This window comes from Babylonia areolata, chromosome 1 (genome assembly GCF_041734735.1).
Source record: "Babylonia areolata isolate BAREFJ2019XMU chromosome 1, ASM4173473v1, whole genome shotgun sequence".
In the NCBI taxonomy this organism is placed as follows: domain Eukaryota; kingdom Metazoa; phylum Mollusca; class Gastropoda; order Neogastropoda; family Buccinidae; genus Babylonia; species Babylonia areolata.
In genome coordinates, this window is record NC_134876.1 from 15,846,269 (window position 1) to 15,848,768 (window position 2,500).

General features: G+C 37.2%; 1 protein-coding gene across 1 annotated transcript in view; it reads right to left on the bottom strand.

Moving 5' to 3' along the window:
- LOC143294716 (neuronal acetylcholine receptor subunit alpha-5-like) overlaps positions 1 to 2,500 on the bottom strand; it is a 148,529-nt gene that overhangs the window by 96,413 nt on the left and 49,616 nt on the right. The window lies entirely within an intron of this gene.

The following is a 2,500-nucleotide window of genomic DNA, read 5'->3' on the forward strand; positions in this document are numbered from 1 at the left end:
ATTAGTTTGTTTTCATGAGCAGCGTCAGGAATCAAGTTGGAACCCGCAATTTCGCCGTCTGGGATTGCCGAGTCCTAATTACACAATACATACATGCATGACATGTGTCGGTGTGCGTGGTGCGATTGTGTGCGGGTGTGCGGGTGCGTGTGAACCCGTGTGTGTGTGTGTGTGTGTGTGTGTGTGTGTGTGTGTGTGTGTGTGTGTGTGTGTGTGTGTGTGTGTGTGTGTGTGTGTGTGTGTGTGTGTGTAAGGGAGACAGGCTGAAAGAACTGAACCAAACTGAGGGGCTGGCATACAGAAACACAGAAAGTAAGCAAGAAGCAGAGAATATACATCTTTTTGACAATGCATGCTGATGCAAGTTGAATGAAAGATCGTGTTTTTTGTGTTTTCTTGTTGTTGTTGTTGTTGTTTTGTTATTTATTTGTTGTTGCTTTTTTGTTTGTTGTTGTTGTTGTTGTTGTTGTGTGTGTGTTTGTTTGTTTTTGTTTTTTTTTGTTGTTTTTTTGTCAGGAGGAGGAATTTTGTTAATGTCCCGTCACACATATCGGTGATTGAAGACATTTTGTTAAAGTATTTATGGATACATTTGAGTATTATCGGTTAGAAGGGGTGGGAGATGCGGAGGGTTGGGGGAAACGGTGCAAAGGAGGGTGAAATTTGATAAGGATAAGAGAAGTTGTTTGTTTTTGTTAGTGATACAGAGGTAGCACAACAGTCTATTCTGGTTCACATACAAAATATAGCACGAAACAAAGTACAGCCGATGCTGTTAATGTTATGTTAGAGTCAACTTCTACGGTTCCAGCACTAATTCAACAGATACTGTACATCTTTCTCCATGAAGTGCAAATCCACCATGATGGGGAAAATCCAACGAAGAATACGACGAAGTACAAAACATACATTACCACTCTTTACTATTTGTTAATCATTTAATCTCCTGGCCTCATTATTTGTTAATTCCAGTTGAAAAACCACCGAGGCAACCATGTGTTTGTTCTGTATTGTGCATGTGTTCTGTGTGGCTTGTTCAGGATTAAAGAGGCTATGCCATTCTTGAATAAAAGCTAATTTGTGTTTGAACATTTCTTCTGTCTTTGCTGCTGTGTGCACATGTCAAACGATCGGTATAAGGACAGGCCCGGCGCTTCCTTTTTTTGAGGAAGTGTCTGGGTTTGTTCCAATGTATCTTTTATTTACCTGTGTGCTAGCTGAATCGGTAGCGTAAGTAGCACTGTCTTGACGTTGTGTACCTTGTGAATGGAGAGTTACCACTCTTTACTATTTGTTATACATTAATATTCTTTTTTATCAGTAAACGATTGACGATTGATTATGGGTAAAGCAAACGCGTTATCCATTGAAAACCAAATGTTTGGTAATCAGTATCGTTGAAAGCAGAAAACGATGGTGGGGTCATAAAGATGATGTGTGGTATGATACATGTCTCTTTTAAGGATACAATCATTTCCCACGTACAATATTAGATTACCCTACAATTGATAACATATACGTTATTCGTGAATGCTTGATAATCATCATTACGCAGAAAGTAGCATTACAATTATCAAAATAAATTTTCTTGTGGTTCATACTAAAAACAACAACAGCAACACAACTACTACTACTACTACTACTACTACTACTACTACTACTAATAATAATAATAATAATAATAATAATAATAATAATGTTGTTGTTGTTTTTTCTATGACGCACTATCCAGTACCATTGCTGCTTAAAACGCCTTACACCATCCAATTAAATGAATACGCTCAAACGGTTTTGAATTTATTAGGATGACATCATTCTTGATTTTGCTACTGTCCAATCTGTCCAATGCCATTTCTGACAGTTATCATGATCATCCACAAAAGTTTAACCCAATACAATTTAGTCTGATGGAGTTAAGCAGTTGATGTTTCAAACTCAGTTGACATCAATATTTTCTTCAAACACAAGAAAGCGCACATCTTGCATGTTCTACGTAGAGACAATAGTCAGACGTCTAAAATGAAGTGGTGCAAGGAAGCTTTAAAGCTTTAAATCGGAAAGTCGACAGAGTTACATCTGCAACAAAACAACCCAGCAAGCCCAATATATATATATATATATATATATATATATATATATATATATATATATATATATATATATATATATATATATATATATATATATATATATATATAACGTAAATCATCGATTAAATGGTACAAATCTGATGTCAACTCTTTTTTAATTTATCATCATTATTTTCTTCTCCACCCCCCCCCCCCCCCACCCCCACCCCCTGTTTTTTTTTAAGTGAAACACGCAACCTTATAAAACAAATGGGCTGCAAGAAAAGGGGGGGGGGGTTGCCAAACTTTTCAAGACTATCACTGCAGCAGTTCTTATGAACTCCCGCTGTCGCATCCCAGATGGAACCAGCTCTACTAACCACGACACTTTGAGCACACTCACATTAATATGGCTCCAATGAAGACTGAGG